Source organism: Haliaeetus leucocephalus, unplaced genomic scaffold, assembly GCF_000737465.1.
Source record: "Haliaeetus leucocephalus isolate CR32 unplaced genomic scaffold, Haliaeetus_leucocephalus-4.0 Scaffold964, whole genome shotgun sequence".
Lineage (NCBI taxonomy): Eukaryota > Metazoa > Chordata > Aves > Accipitriformes > Accipitridae > Haliaeetus > Haliaeetus leucocephalus.
In genome coordinates, this window is record NW_010973400.1 from 4,279,978 (window position 1) to 4,296,793 (window position 16,816).

Here is a 16,816-nt window from a genome sequence, read left to right on the forward strand (position 1 = left end):
GAAACCCCTTTCAGCTCATTTAGGGCAGCACATACACAAGCTATAGAAAGCCTGCATCGACTTTTAAACGAGATTCATGCAACTCATTTCCAATATGAACACCGTAATTCCTCGGCTGTGCCAAGGCACCCCAAACACGTGCTCATTGTGCAACGATTTGCTAAGTGGCTTCATAGCTGCTCAAAGTTGGAATGGGGACACCATAGTAGATTAATTGAGTTGATTAATTTAAGGCCAGAAAGGCAATGAAAAGACATTTAATGTAGTGGTCCACCTATCAGATTATGCACAGTTACCTGGCTACAGACTCCATTAATTTTTGTTTGATAAAGCCATAATTTTGCATTGGCTAAAATATACCTTTGACATTTTTATAGCCCCTTGAAAAGTTCCACAAGTGAATATTTCATTGGTTTCCTTGTAGTTTGTGATGTTTAATCACTTCAATTGTCATATTTTTATTTGTAATTTTTAGGGCCTTCACTCCCATTATCCCTTTCTCTGACTGATTAAAGACCCACTGTATGCTGGGTCTTTCCTCATCGAGAACATCTTCACAGACTTTAATTGCATCACTGCTCAATTATCTTCCTGATAAACTCTATGGACTGAATAATTTTGACTGAGATTGAGTTTCTCATTGAGATTTGCTTTCCAATTTTCCAAAAGTTCTTTAAATATGGAGTCACTAGGAATGTATGTATAAAATACTCCAGCATTGGTCTCACCAATACTTGTATAAAATTGACTTCCTGCTTACCACCTTTCTATTCATATTTCAAGTTTGTCCTTATCCAATAGTGTCTTCTTGGGAGTCGATGTGCAGTAGCTCCTTTTCTGTGACGTTGCTTTCAAGAAAAGAGTGCCTAACTCTGATCCTAGGTCAGACCTTTGACCCTAGGGGGACATTTTTGCATTTACATTTATTAAATTTGAGGCATGAAGTTAATTTTTGTGTGAAAGGTCTGTGGAAAAAAAGGGGACTGACTTAATGAGAGTTTTGTTGACCTAATCCCACATAGAAGCCATTCACTTCACCTGCCAGACAAAATTGGAGACTTATCTGGTTTCTAATAATGAAAAAAAAAAAATCTGTTTTGCTCTCTGCTGTAGACAAAGTTTTAAATAGAGATAGGCACAGGCTATAAGCTGGTATTTAGATTTGGATGCAAACCTTCCTATGGCCTGAACTAATGGATGGAGAAGTTACCTGGAGACATTTGATGGCTAGTCCACTTGCATTAAGACTTCTTGAACTGCCATACAGCTGAGGGTGAAAGTCTATGAGAAAAACATGTCTGCAAAAGCGCTATTAGCCTGCATGAGACATCTGGCTCTTTCCTCTGACCTGAAGAGAGCTTGATACTAGTAAGCAATTTCTGTTTAGCAAAATACATTTTTCTCATTGCATTTTTTTCTTCTTTTTACAACAGCCTTGGGTACATTTTCCTATTGCTTTGGCAAATGGGTCAAACTCCTTTTCTTTTACTCCCCTGATTTCAATAGCCTGATTACTACCAGTTGTGTGGTAGCATAGCATGTGCAATGTTTTATTCTGTATACTTTATTGAGCATGGATGTTGGACTCTGGCTTTTGGCTGGGACTGGCCAGGAGAAGGAAAGGAAGTAAGGTCTGTCTAGTCCCTGATGAAAAGATGAAATTTCCAGATGTTGAGGGTTTTGTTTGAAAATATGCTTCCTCCTATGTGTGAAATACCTTAATTTAAAACCAAAGTAAAAAAAGAAAGATAACAGACCAGTTTCTTTTATAATCTCCTTTTCAATATTGTAATTTTTATTCTTTCTTTTCTTCTTTCTCTAGCTCATGTTAATCCCACAGATGGTCAGGAGAATGGGAGATTCATAGCAAGGTCTATCGATCCTTTCATTTGCTTTGTTGCAAAGAAGTGCACAGTGAGCTAGGTGGTAACTCTAATTCCTGCCCTCTCCTTTCCATTATCCTCAGGGAAAATCCTCCATTTCATATTTCCCAATCAGATGTGGTATTTTCCTGCTTTTGGATCATTGCCTCTGTCAGTGTACAGGATAAGCATTCACTGGAACAAACAAATACTCCCTGATTGAAAAGATGGCTGTCCCTGCTTCATTATCACAAAAATTCATTATCACCACATGCTGAAATTAGATAAAAAGTGATGAAGGTTGCAGAAGGAGACATGTGCCCTGGTTCATGCAGCTACATAATGCTCAGGAATGTGACTTTCCACCAGTCTCTCTTCTATCTCCTTGCTTCCAGGCTCCATCAGGATACATCTGAGCCATTTTGTCCCAGAGCTCCTATTTAATTACGCCTGTTTTTCTTTTTCACCAGACCTCTAGCTCCTTGTCTGATCTTAACTCCCCTCAACTTACTCTCTTCATGTCTTGTATGACAGAAGTAAGTATTTTTTCTGGGCTCTGTACTTACAAAGGGTTGAAGCATTTTGATGACACTTCAAGAGAAATTCAGCTTGAAGGGAGTGCATGGCGTGGAAAAAATTCAGACAAACCTTCAGAGAGAGACAAATGAACACAGGTCCTATGACAAAAAATATCATACAGCATTAAGGCAGGCAGAACTAAAAAACCTGAAGTTAAAATCTGCTTTATAGGTCTTAGAGAAGATAAGGTACATCTGATCTTCAGGAAATGCTGTACCCCATCTTCTTTACCATCTGTTCTACTATTGCAAGCAAGATGCTCAAAAGCCCCCAGGCAGTCCCCCTCTGCCTACCTTCTTGGCCAGCAAAAAGTCAAATCTAGTTGTAGAAAGCTAAGAAAAACTCAAAACTCATGAACAAACAAACCAAGACACTATCCTGTCCAAGGTGGCTTTTCAAATGGCAGAAGTCACCAAGTCCATGAAAACCACTGTTAAGCTAGTCTGGGGCTAATCTGCTTTAGGTGCTTTGAGAGATACTCTGGTGATGGGCACCAGTATAACACCCTAAAATTGATAGCCTAGATTTTTATAAATGATGAGAGCTGCACGCTGCCCTAAGGTTAGCAGAAGTGCGACGTGCTTAGTTTTATTTATGTTGTGTTTCTTTTCTTTTCTTTTCCAACAGTGAATACTGTTTAAATTACAGAAGAAACTTCCACCAGTCCTGATAATAGGGGTGGGGGATAAGCCTGGCTTGTAGCTCTGAGTAATATATACCCCTCACCCCAACACTGCAAGATATTAGCTCAAGGCTTGTCAGCCTCTTGGGTTTTAATTAATGAAGTTCCTGTTAAGGACATTTTTTTCATCACTTGCTCTATTCCAACACATTTCTTTCATTTGAAACCTGAGCGCTCTGCCAAGCAGGCCCACAATGTCAGAAGGGGAGAGAGAGCCTGTCTAAACTACAGTCGTCTCTCTGTTCAACTTGATTCAATTTAGTAGAATTTCACTTTGTCGAATGACAAGATGCTGTATTTTGACAGTTGCCTATTTATGCTAAAGTGGAGGCATAATAAAATCAGTTTGGCGTCTGGCTTGCTCTATCTGTAGCTTTTACTTAAGAATCTGATGATCCTTTTTTTGGTTTGACTGACATTACTCTTTAGTTTCTGATTTGCTGTGTTGGACTGTTTTCCTGTGGGGTTTTTGTTTGTTTATTTGTTCGGGGGTTTTGTTGTTGTTGTTGTTAAATAAAAGCTTTCCTAAGAAACTGGCATTCTCGTCCTCAAACACACCCTTCCTCAGCTGCAAATCTAAAAAAGGAGACAGCATTGTTAAAAGGAAGGAATTTCGTGTTTTTTTTTTTTTCCTTTAAAACTTACTGGAAAAAGTTAAATGTAACAACCAAACAAAAAACTGCTACAGTTTTAAAGTAACAAATGCTGAGGCTGTGAGTAAGAGGCATTATGTTACTGAGGCAAAATTCCCTCCTGGGTTTGGTATGAAGTTTATCTGATGATGGGCTGACAGCTCATATGTTGGTATGTTTGTATGTTCGTATGTTGGGCTCCCCACCGTAACGTGTGACCGCCTTCCAGTAGCCCACTGAGAGACGTGACTGGCATTTGTCATCTGCTCTTTCTCATATTTTCCCCAGGAGGCAAGTGTATGCAATAGGGGATTTTGCTTTCCCAAGGAATATTTTTAAGTGCTTGCTGATTGTCCTGTGTTAGAGGAGGCAGCTCAGAGGTAGACGGCTTGCATTTCAGCAGAAGACGGTGAGTTTTGTGATGTTTATTAATTCCTGGGGAATTTGATTCTACAACTCAGCCCAGGCATTGAGAAATTGTTCTCCTTACCCTTATTGTGGAAAATTCACTTGAGCCAGAAAAGTTATTTTGTTTTGTCTTGATCTTCATCCTGGAGCTTGTTTTGGATAGGGAACCCTAAGAACACCAAAGCCCTGCATTGCAGCAAGTCACACCTGGCATGGTGCATTAACAGCAACCGTTTTCCTTCCTCCCCAGATCCATATTTCTGGCAGAAAGGAGACACAGCCTTTGATCCAAGCCCCAGAATGTCACACTCCACATTTAGCCTCATCACAGCATTTGCAATCCCAACTCAATTTGTGAGCTGTGTCAAAGAGCACTTGTGTCAGAGCATTTCTGTGGTCCTCTCTACCTGAAGGCAACAGGGTTTTGAGAAGGAAGAATTAAGAACTCTGGTCCTGGGTGCATCTCAAAGCAAGACCTGCCTGCTAAAATAATGGTTTCCACAGGGTAGAACCAAGAAAGATGGACCACTGAGGAGCTATGCTACTCTATCCTTCCATTTCTCACCTGTAGTCAGATAATAAACCTGGGCCCTGAGGCTCTAGTAGGCACCTGCTACTCAGCCTAAGCAGCCTGGCTCCAGTCTTAGTTGCCCCAGTCTAAATCAAGCCTTGTCCTGTACAGACCCGGAAAGATTTTAAGGCATTTCTGTGATCCCATCTGTGTGTTCTTCATGCCCAGGGTGGTCTTGGATGCTGACTTTTCCTCTGGAGTTTTCTGAAGGATCAGTCCCTGTGTTGGTGCACTTCAAGAAAAAAACAAAGTAGAAAACCCACACTTAAACCCTCTGGTCAATAATATGCTTTATTTTAAAAAAATAAAGCCATAGTTTATGATCTGTATATTAGACCCACTGCAAAACTGGATTTTGGTACCTTCTGAACAAAGTAGTTTGTCATGGTCCTAATTAATTATGGTCACCACAAATCTCTATTCATCCCTGGGCACCCCGTTATCCCGATTATCATCACAAGGTTTTCTTTCAAGCTGAGCACTTAACTGCAGCCCTGTCACCTGGAGGGAGGAAAAGCATTGATCTCCAGCTTGTTTTCATGCCAGCCATGGGGAGGTCCTACCTTCCACCCCTGGCTCCAGCCTTGGTCCCAGAGCTGGGCTCTCCCTCAGCAGCATGGCAGCCAGGCACAGCTCTGCACCATGCATTGGTGTTAAAGCCTTTAACAGGATGGCGGCTGTTATAAACTGTAATGGGAGCCTATAATTACATGAATAGATCATCTATCTTTATTGAGTCCAGCATTAGAATCTCCTTAAAATCTGTGGCTAGTTGTCATTTGTGTAAGTTGCTTTTTCTTACGTGCATGTTGGCCAAGAATTACAAGGATAAAGTAATTTCAAGCTCTGACTTCGTGCTGAGCCATCTCAGGGATGTCAGACTGGAGGACACCACCTGAATAACCTAATCTACTCCCCTGTGAGTAAAGATGCAACAGATGCTAAGCCTGGGAGGTCCCCTCGGGGCATTTTCTATGCACAAATCCAAACATCATTGGCAACATTCCCCAACACTTGGCAAAAAAAATCAGATCTATAGCTCAAGAAAGCAAAACAACCTCAAAACCACAGTATTGCACAGGATGAGCCCCGGACAGACTCACCAGTGGTTTGGGCACCTTCACTTGCAGGACACTGGACAGTGAAAATGTCCAAGGAATCTAGCCAATGCACAAAATTATTGCAAATCTGATATGAAGAAAATTTTCCTGGCCATGTGACTGATGAGTGGTTCAAACCTGAGCACAGGAGCAAAAAGAAATCCAGAGGGAAGCAACAGTGCACCTGACCTCATGTCCCATGTCAGACTGCTGCCAGTCTCTGATGAATCTGAGAAAAATAGGGAAAAAATAAACATCAGAAATCAGCGGCCAAGTTATTCATCAAAGGTGGGAAAAAAAATCTTCCTGGCCTCTCTAGGCATTCAGTGGAAACCCTGAAGCATGGAATTAATTAAATACAAAGAAACATAATTAATTTAATTAAATGCAGTCCTTTTAAAAAGGCTTGCTCTGATTAATGCCTGCTCCTGCAAAAGCTTATGAATATATTTAGCCCCATTCCCAAAGACAACATTTGCAGGATCTTGATTAGAGCACCTAAAAGCTCACTAATATGAGTGCAAGCGAATACCTTGCACTTACGGTGTGAAAGCAGACACAAGAAACGCGATTTTAAACAACACACTCAGAAAAGAGATCAAAACATCCCTTGGTTTAATATCTTCTGGGGCCAGGAGGCACCATTCAGCTCATCTAGACTGACTCTCTGCATAATGCCAACCACAAAACCTCACTGGGTGATTCTCACATTAGGTCCATCAGACTCTGATCCAGCCAGATCCTGCCACCCATTTCCATAGCATAAGGTTTGGTGGGGTTTTTTTGATACATCGATTTCACCCTCTGATAGCATTTGGCAGTGGCTGAGGTCAAATTTATTAAGTCAAACCATTTCCCAATTAAGTGGCAGACCTTATCATATCATTGGTCTTAATCAGTTCCCACACAACAAAACCAATTAAATAAAACATCCCAGCTGAAAGCTTTGGAAATGAGTCTCAGTCTCCGTCACCCCCAACAGAGTTTGGGAAACTAAGGCTCAGAGACTGACAGTTTGTTACCATCGCGTGGTCACGTATTCCAGGATTTAGTAGATCTGCTGTATTTCCTGATCCTCAAGATCTGGTGGAAATGGCTGCATTTGTTTTTTTTCTTCCCTACCAGATGTTTTAGAGGGATGTTTTCTTAAAAGTCTGGAAGTCTTATGTGGAGAGTTGTGTTAGGTTTTATGGAAGAGTGACCAGCTTGTCACTTGTCATGTATATTTTAGTCTTTAATATTACTAGGTTATCTCCTCAACACAGCTAATGTGCATCATCTGCAACTATCAGAAGTTACAGTCCTCTGCATCATCAGTTACAGGGCCAGGAAAATTTTCTCCATGTCAGATTTGCCCATGAATTTGGGTGTTGTTATTTTAACTGTTGCAAACAGTGAATATTACTGGAGCAGAATTTGTAGCTTTTCACCAGTTCACCACTCCTAACACTATGAGTACTTTGATTTCTTATTAATGGGATTAATAAAGGTTTTAAGAATGAGCACTGTGATTCTACAGAAATATTGCCAGTTTTTCAGTGAGTTTACTTCTCTGTGAGAGACACTATAAATATTAAAAGACTTGTTATTTTTAATTCAAGCTCATCTTTTTGGTGTTAATTCTTCTTTTTTATTCTTAGTCACAAGTAAAGCAAATGTTAATATCCTCTATCTCCAGATAGGAAGCAGATGCAAGAGATCTTAGCTGTTCTTCCCAAGGCCTGTTATGAGTTTTGGCTCAAATGTCAACATGAGTCAACATTTTACTTTTAGTGACAGGTTGGTTTAGTTTCCTATTTAGTATTGGTTGAAACACTGCAAATCCCCCTTAGAGACAAAACACTGACTCCTTAACAGAAAATTGTTCTAAAAGCCTTAGTGAAATTTTCCAAAGTATTTTGTGTGTTTTCTCCCCATTTCCCTGAAATTGCAGCGAGAAGGAATTTTATCATCAAAGTGAGCAGAACTGGCAAGGCATGAATGGACACAAACCAAAGAGGCTCCCGATCGCGTCTGTCTTTGATGAGATCCATACACTGCACCTATGTGCTCTGTCTGCGGGGAGATCCCAGCTGGCACGCTAGTGTTTCATCTGCAAATTTCAATTCCCCTCCAGACCTTGAAGAAGTGACTAGAATTTGCCCAGATCTCATACAGTTCATAGCATTACCTTTATGGAATCCCTCGATCTTTTCTTTTTTGCTAAAGGGGTTATTTCTTGCTTCCTAGTTGGCCATATAAGCAGCTGTTGGGTTGTAGGAGAACTAACTTCCACACAGGTGCTTGAACAGTAGGGCACCCCAGGCCCTTGCAACTCAAGCTAGGCAGATATAACTCTTTTTGTGAAAAAACCTCAAGGTTGCTACTTTGCAAAAAATGCAGGCAGTTAGGAAACTTGCTGGAGGAATAGCAAAGTGCAGGTTCAAATCCTGGCCGTGAACTGGGCTGAGCATGGATTTCAACATGGCTTTTGCGCAACTCAAGCAGTAGTTGTGAGCACTGGACAGATATAAGTTGCCCTCACCTATTTGTCATCAAAAGGGACATGCAAATTTGCAAAGCACTTCCATTTTTGAAGAGGCAGGATTTGCTAATGGAAAAGATACTTGTTGAAAACAGATCAGCCAAAATCCCTGCTGATCAATCGAATTCTCAACATAACCTCTGCTTGGCAGTGGGGCAAGGAGTGACTCCCTTATTCAGCCTACATTGTGCTTGTCCCACCTGAGTTAAGGTGGTACCAACTCCGGGTGCTGCCTCCGGGTACCAAGTGTAACACACCAGCAACAGGCTATAGCAATATCCATCCGGATCATTATAACCTTGCTTAGACCTTCAGGTTTACATGGCACCATGTAGTTACAACAGAGGCACAGAAAAACATAGACTATCATCAGGTGGATTCAGATGTGTGAACACCACAACACCACAAATTAACCTCAGGTATAAGCTAAAGCGAATTCCCTCTGCCCACTCTTCTCATCAGCTAGATTTCATTATCTGTCAAAACCCTGATGCCAAAGGCAATTTTTTGCATATCTGTCTCTGCTATCTTGTTTCACTTTCCACTCCTTCCAAATGAGTATCAAGTCCTGAACGCTGCTGTTCTTAATTCAGGCATCCTTGGGGGCTTCTTTCTCTTTCGTTTGTTCCAAAAGGACCTGGCAAATGGCATCGAAGAATCACTTAACTTTGGCTTTGACTTCCACAGTCAGCCCTTCCTGCCCAGGGGTGACAATAGGGAAGGGGATTTTGTGGGGCTGTGCCACTGAGGCCAGCCTGAGCTGAGGATGCTCCGTTGGGGTCGATGGGGAAGGAGACACCACTGTGCCAAGTGCCCTTTCAGTCACTGCAGGGTGCTCCTGCAAAAGACTCTGACATCATTTGCCTGCCTGAAGCGCTCAAAGCTTCAATGAGTCTGAGAGCAGAGACAGGCTTAAAAGAAAAGAAAAATCATTTTCCTTCTAGCTGTCAAAATCCCATATAAATTGATCAAGTTGCAGGAAAAGGATCCTGTGACTCCACTGAATTTGATCACCCCTTCATAGGCTGTTTCCAAAACTCTGAGCTTTAAGTGAATTCTCCTCCCCTGGTTTAAAAACAAAGCAGAAAGCTGGACATAGATGCGACCTGGGGCAATCACTTCACAAAATACTACAAGGAGTATGATGTACTATTTCACATAGACTCTGAAAACATCATCTTGATACCCAGACTTTGCCAACAGGATGGCAAGAACTTAATTTTGAACTCTAATCTCTAACCTAATGTGATCACAACAAACATCAGACTGGTGAACACACTGACTTTATTTGCCTTTGCTATATATTTAAAGATTTGTCTACACAGGGAAGCTGCTATGAAGTAAACTCAGGTGTGAGTTTTGCCCTGGCATCTCATCCAGACACACTTTCTACAAGTAAGCATGAAGTAGGTTTTTCTACTGTAATTTGGGGCATTGGGAAGAGATTTTCAAATCCCCAAAGACTTTGAACAGCTGTATTACTTGCCCATGTGAACTGCCTCAGAGTTAGGCACCTCACTGCTATTTATGCCAATGAATTTCTGTTCCAAAATCTCAGCTGTATCCCTGTCTGATTTAGTGCTTTCTGAAGACAATGTAAACATGGGATAAACTGAATAAATAACATAGGACTGCAGTAAAGACTGTACTGGGATTAGAAACTTGACATGCTTATCCATATGAATAAGAATCAGATTTGCCATTGAACTGGCTGTGATGAAAATGTAAGAAAGCTTTTGAGAATATTCGAAAGCTTTTCCCTCACTAATATATAGAAAACAGATACTGATTCCTAAATAATTACTGAGACAAGAAGTATGTTTCAACTGGAAAGCACAAAGCATCTAACTGCAAATATGATACATGGGAAGAATGACTCACCATACAAAAGGGGTTGATTCAAAATGGAATTATTTACTCTTGAAAGTGTCTGTTTATGGGATGACTTGAATGAAATATTGAAACTAAGGATTATAATACATTTACACTAAGCAGGAGTTTCAAGGACGGATGTCTGAAGGAAGAGGGAATGTATTACATAGGGGAGTGAAAGCGTTGTATTACTGCTAGAACATGGACTTGAAGTCCAGAAAAAAAATCATTATTCTGTTTGCTAAGGCTTTGCACTGCTAAGACTGTATATATCTGTCTTTTGGGTAGAAAGATTTTTTTGCTATACCTCAATTCCCCACTCTACCGGGTCAGAAATAGAACAATTCTCTGTTTTTTAAGGTCATTGTGTGGATTAATCCATTGATTTCTGTAAGCACATCCTGAATTCCTCAGATTATGTCAGCATCAGAATTGAAGGAGGCATTGTTTTAGGGAAAGAATAAATAGTCAGGAAGGATTTTGGTTCAAAGGAGCTGGAGGCAAATAGTATGAGCATCCTTAAGCAAAATTTAGATGACTTCACTGCTGACGATAAGGGAGTATTCAACAGTTTTACTCTTGAGAGCAATCAATATGTTAGAGGAAGACAGGACTTTTTTTATTAACCAGAAAACTTTGCTGGGTCAGTATTAGAAATGACAGTTAATTTTTTAAGCATTTACATTTAAAAAAAAAATCAGGTTGCCCTTCTCTAGCATAAAATGTTCAAAGTATTATAGAGATGACAGGATCAGCACTGAGATATTGCAGGCCCAGAGCACCTACCTCCCAGTCCTTGTCCTACACAACCTTGTATCCAGCTCGAATACACACCTTCTGTATGACTTACAGTGAAGAATAGCTTTCAAAACCATCTTTTCCTTCCTAAGGTTAGTGGAGAAGGTATTTAATTTACGGCAAAGGTTTCACAAAAGGATAAGCCTTAAGAGGCAATACAGAAGCTAAAGGCAATGGGTCTGAGATGATATTTCTTATTTTAAATTACAGCATCTTTTATCCCTGACTGTTGTTGGATGTCATTCTCGCTCTCAATCCCCCTTGTATCTGTTAAAGTATTAAACTAATCAAAAGAGTAAATATTAATAAATCACAGGGCCTGCCATAACTTAAGGGATTCAGCACTAGGGAAAAATTTATTTCTATGATAAAATATTGCATGACTAGCAAAAACATTACAGAGCAACTTTCAGTTCCTCCAGAGCATTCATCTAGGTCTACTTCAGAGACACAGTAGTGTACGTAGTGATCAGTGCTGTAAACCATGTCTCTCAGCCTCTAGTTGGGGTTTCAGCTGCACAGGTATTATATAGAATAGGTTCATCCCACCTACGTGACATGTTGTATAGAGGTATTGTCCTTCAATGCTTCCTATATCATCAATAAAAGAGACATAATCTGTTGACCTCATTAGGGAACCTAAACTAACTACCTATATACCTTGCCTTTGCAGGCTTTAGAGTCAGGTGAGATGGTCTGGACCCATGTGCATTGGTTTAATGAAACTCTTACAAAGCTGTATCTATTCTTATAGGGCCTGATCCAGTGACCAATAAAGTCAGTGGAAAGTACCTACACTGACTTAAAAGAACAATCAAAAAGCCAGCAGTACCTACAGCTATTACCTAAGGCAAAACCAGGGGCAACAAAGTGGCGGTTGTGAAAAATTGAGACATCACTTCTATGGTCTAGGGAGCTGCTCTAGGTGAGGTTCATTTTGGGGTAGTACGTTCTGAAGGATTTATTTCTTTTGAAATGTTGTTTCAGTGCTTTTTGCTCTGTCCTGAAGGATATAGGGGATTCCTGCAACATGCTGTGAGAACAGCCAAGGAATATTTTGGTTTATCCTGCTGTCTTGTTGTACGTGTCCCAAAGATGAGGCTTTTCAATACAAAACAGTGTATGGAAAAAAGTTCTGCAAATGTGGGGGGAAAAATCACCCTCATCTTTCTTTTTTGAGATGATGTGTCATAGTCTTTCTAGTTAAAGTGCTTTCACTAGCAATCTACTAAGGAAAATATGAAATCGGGATATTAAAAAGTGGAAATTAGACATTTGCCTTTTTAGATACATAATAAATAGTCAAACTTAATTAGTTTCAAAATAAATGCTAAGTATAATCTACGAGTACCGCATCCAAAATGAAAAGAAACCACGAAAAAGGTCTGCAAAGCAATGTGTTTGGCATCTGCTCTGCTTCTTGGAGTCACTCTTCATAATTGTTCAGGGCAGGATTTTCTATGACATCTCTTTTTGTTTGCACAGTAATCAGTCACTCAAATATGCAATCAGTCCTCAAGAAAAGAGGAATTTCATTTACACTGTGAACTCCATATCACACGGAGAAGGACCATATTCAGTTCATCCAAGGAACATGGCTAGATACCAGTGTTAAGCTAAGGCATATATATATATATATCTCCAGTACAAAAGTCACGTCCTGTTTAATATTATAAAAATGCATAGACTTTTGCATTCTGTACTTCTGCCAAGGTCTACAAAAAACCTAGGGTACTATGCCTACAGATGGACCGTGGCTTTGTCCTGGCTTGTGGCCTGCATCTTCTGTCTTTGTACTTATTATATTGACTTTGTTGCTATAGTGCAATAAAATATTACGACATTCTCTGTTGTAATACTGTTAAGTTCCATTTTCAAGAAGGAAAACTGAAGAACTAAGCAATGTAGCCTAAGACATGAACAGTATTATCAAGGAGCTAAAGCTAACCCATTCTTCTGCAACTGGAATTTTTTAATGGAAAAACTATTTTCAAGTGGAAAGAAATACAGAAGTACTTAGTCTTCATATAAAATTATTATTCAGGATAGTGGGGATTTTAAGGAATAAGGATCAGCTTTTGCTATCCTACTCATGTTATTTTATGCCCTACCTGATGTCTTACTGTCCCAAGAATAAGGAACTACATAATGTGGCTGTATGAATGCCTGCATAGAAGAAATATTTGAATCAAAGATACTTAGAAGAGCAATGCAATAACTCAGAGTATAAGCAATTAAAAATTAAGGAAGATTATTGTGGAAAATGGAGTATTTTAATCAAAGTCACACATTAGTAGTAGAAATAAGGATGTTCTTACAACTCTGCTCCATACGTATAGTGCACTAGTTAACATGCTATACCCTCTGCCCCACTCAAAATTGTAAAAGAAAAGGATGGAAGGAGCCTTGAAAGGTCATATAGTCTATTGTGGGAAACCAACCTTAGGTAAGTGATAGCTATATTATTCCAAACAAATGCTTGTTTTACCTGTTCTTAAACACCTCCTGTGTTGGAGATTCCACAGCCTTGCAAAGCAATCCATCTCAGTACTTAATTACATTTATGTTTACATTTTTCCCCACAGGCTATCCTAAATCTTTCTTGTTGCAATTCAAACCTATTACTTCTTGTTCTACCTGCACTAGATGTGAGGATTGTTTACTCCCTTCCTCTTTACTGCTGATTTCACATATCTGAAGACCATTATCACATCTCCCTGCAATCTTCTCTAAAGACTAAATAATCCTAATTCCTTCACTTTGCAGGTCATGTTTTCTAGATTTCTTACCGCTCTTGTGGAACTTCTGTGTGTTTTCTGCCATTGGCCTACGTATTTCTCAAATTGAACACAGTAATGCAATTTAAATTTAACCAAGCCAAGCAGAGCAGTATGATTACATCACATGTTTTATTAATAATATTCCTTATTGTCCTTGTCAAATAGCATCCCATTTTTTACCAGCCATTTCTTTATTTTGTGAAAATTAGTTTAATTCTACTCTGGTCCCTGAAAATACTTTCAGAATTCACTTTTGGATGACTGCATAATTCATGATCTGTGTATTTAATGAGCTTTTTCTCTCCTCTATCACCAATTCATTCATGAGGGCATTGAATATTACCACAGAAGGCTACTGCAAAACTCTGCTCATGACATATTTCCTGGTAGAGAGTGTAGCATTGGCAACCATTAGTTTCTCAGCAATTTCCCCCCCCATGTATTATTACTTTGACTTGTGCCTAAGAATGCTGTTTAGAATGATATCAAAAGCTTATTAGAGGCAAGATAGAGCATCTATGCTTCTCCCTTATCCAAAAGGTCTGTTGCTGTGCCAGAAAAAGAGTTTAGTTTGGTTTGGCAAGATTTCTTCCAAAAAAAATCCACAACAGCAACTTTTCTTCTTTTGCTATTTTGCAGACACTGTAATTCTCACTTATCAACTCCGCACCATAGAGTCTCCTGGCTTTAGGATTTTGATGCAAATCCTGAACAGCTTGTTTTGTGGAACAGCTTCCCGAGTGCAGTGTTTCTTTGCTTCCTGTCCCCCAAACTATTCACCTTGCCTGTAACAGTGTAAGCAGACTGGAAGCCCGCTACCCATCTCCATATTTGTCTAAAGATGACGATACGGATGTTGTTTCAATACCAACTGCAGCCCAACCTTTGGCTCCCAACTGTAGGATTAAAGAAAAAAATTAAAAAATATTTTTTTAAAGTATTTTCTGCTTTTCAGCTAGACCTCAGTTATGCAGGGTTGGAAGTAGCAGCTGCGCTACTGTTACCCCAACAGCTGACCTGGATTACGGATCACGTTGGGTGCTGCTAACAAGGGGGCTACTGTCCCTGCTCCCACCCCAGGAGCACCAGCTGTGGGGCTTTCTGCACTGGCCCCTGCAGACGGATCCGCAGTTGCTCGGCTGGACGTGAGCCAGCCCCGGTTTGAAAGCTGAGCAGCTTCATTAGCGCAGCGCTGTGCCTAAACAGAGCCGTAAGCCCTGCTGAAAGCGCCGGGCTGCTCCCGGTGAGCCGCTCGTCGCTTTTGGATCCGAGCTGCTTCATCTGCAGCCATGCTGCAGTCCAGATGATGCGAGCGCAGGGCGGCTGTCTGTGAAAGGCCATGCTAACAAATTCACTTTGTAATGCATATTCAAGCACTGGCTGCGCTTTCTTTTTGGAGAGAAAAAGAATCTGTATCCATTATTTCAGTATATGTGACGGGACTATTTAAAGCACTTTTCAAATGTTATTCTTTCGTGTCCCTAAATGTCCTTTTAGGCAACCAACCAAGTGTTACTATCTTTTTTTTTTTTTCCTAATAGATGAAGACAGTGAGAGGAAACAGGTCTTACACTGCAGGGTGGTTTCCAGCCCTGGTCTCTAGTCAGTGGCCCTACAACATGCAACTGCTGCATCGTGGGAGAGATTCAGCTATCGGGATACTCCTGTGTGGTTCCCAGGAGAATGAGAAAGCAGAGGAAGACAGCTCAACTAGCCTGCAGATATGTGCAAACTGGGATATCCTTGGACTTGACCTTTATTTAATGAACACGCCCTAGAAGTCCATGGTACCCACCACAAACCCAGCACAATAAGCCACTCCTTTCCAAACATCTTGACCCCAAATCCCCAAAGAGCCACCAGATACTTATCGCATACTTTAGCAAGTAGAAAGTACTCTCCAAAAGTCCTTAGGAGGAGGAGAAGCCAATGGCTCCCAGATGTCCCATCGCTTCCCTGCAGAATAACCTCAACTGGGTGCTCAGCTGGCTCTGGGGTAACCCAACAGACTTGGCTTCAGCTTGTCTGCTTCTCCACAGATCACTAATTTTGGGCACGTAGACATCAGTGTAGCAAGGCAGCTGCCTGCCATAGGCAAGGTAGAGGATCCACACCTGGAGAGTTGAAAAACTGTATGTAATTCAGGAGGCTACATTGCCACCAAGACAACGTACAATGTGTCCCTTGGCTCAGCACCACTGCTGAAAGTAATTTCCAGTCTTTGTCTTTCACTTTCTCAAGTAATATTTTGCTGCTTGACTTGCCACCAAAGCCCAGGAACAGGGAGGTGATAGACTTCTGTCTGCCATGTAGTGGCTAAAGAAGTGGGTCTGCCTTAAACTCCTTATTAGTAACCCTGGGACACCTCCTGTTTAATTCTCAGAATGTAAAAAACAGAGACCATTTAGTTCACAGTACATTTGCAAAAAAGCTCAGACTATACAAATAAGACTCTTGCAGCAACTGCATGTAGAGGCAAGTTCCAGAAAGTGAAAAAATAGTCTGATGCATGTCATCTTGTGGTTTTTTGCTAGATTAATGAAAAGCCCACACAGCATAATTATGTTTACAATAAGCTTACAGGAGTTTTCCCACAAGGTAGAGGAGAGTCATAGAGGGATCAGGTTAAACCAATTATTTAACCTTTACAAAGCTAAACTTGCAAGTGTTTCAGAGGGAGGGAAAATGGACTATTTTATTGGTTGCTTATGACCATGTATCAAACTAGTGGTCTCCTTTTTTATTCCATCACATTGCAAGAGCATATCCTGGCAGATCCAATTCAGATGACCGGGAAACAAATTGTTGGATGCCTAGGTGACTTAAATATTCCACTGCTTAGCACAAGTTTGCTTTTTACTACCATGAATGAGTCTCCTCAGAAATAACCTAACATGTCTGGTAAGGCTCTTCACAGAACATGGCATCCAGATTGAGGGGTTTTAATGATAGAGTGAACAAATAAATCTTTGAGCTTGACTGGGAGTTGTTGCATTCCCTAATATCAA